Source organism: Melitaea cinxia, chromosome 6, assembly GCF_905220565.1.
Source record: "Melitaea cinxia chromosome 6, ilMelCinx1.1, whole genome shotgun sequence".
NCBI lineage: Eukaryota > Metazoa > Arthropoda > Insecta > Lepidoptera > Nymphalidae > Melitaea > Melitaea cinxia.
The window spans coordinates 12,590,340-12,591,289 of NC_059399.1; positions in this window are offsets into that span (position 1 = coordinate 12,590,340).

Here is a 950-nt window from a genome sequence, read left to right on the forward strand (position 1 = left end):
CTCTTATCCTTTATCTAAAACGTTCATAGTCTTTATTATATTCAGTAAATTGAAATTGTTAATATATTCGTAATTTATTCAAGAAAAAATAGAAAACCTTAACCCATAAGAAAGTTTAACAGTTATAAAAAGCGTCTAATTTCCATGCGAAAGCGAATACGGCACGGTGTTCCGTCGTAACTTAACGCATTCAGATTTATATTTCTTGACTACATGATGAAGACTCAATACGTTTACGTATCGGTAACTTTGGCTTCACGTGACAGGGGCCCGACTAGTTCGGCCGCTCGCCTACCCGGCACTGCTCCTGCGAGCATCAAAGGTACCCGGGTGATTTATAGCCGAGCATTCGTGACACGCTGCTTTTAGTAAAATCAGTAACTAAGTAAAAGCCTTTCTTTGAATGTAATGACGTGACGGTTCTATTTATGCTCTATTACACTTGTCACATTGACCTTCATAGCAAAGAATGTCAGAGCATAAAAGTTGCTACCATAGAGCGCTGAGCACAAATATTAACCTAATTTAGCAGTAAGTTGAAAAATCAAGTACATAAATGTATATAGTTTATATATCTGAGAAAACTATAGATCTAACTGTTAATTTTTTTTTTTTTTTTTTTGATAAATTCTTAAGTCTTAATTTTAGGCCAGATTTTATTTTTTACTTTTAGCACAGGCTCCTTAGCAAAATTGAATATCGTATTTTTTTTAATTCAAATTTGATCTCAGTGTGTGTTAAACTATGTTTACATCAACAAATATAATATATAAATACTAAAAATGTCCCAATTCCCATGCAAAAAAGTGCTTTTTTTCGTTTTAGCCTGGTTTAAAAAATATACGGTGTCAAATATTTTTTATACGGTGGCACTGAACATTTGATTTCCGAATCCAATCATACTAATTTGTTGTTATAGTTAATTAAATAGCAACAACAATATTTTAATA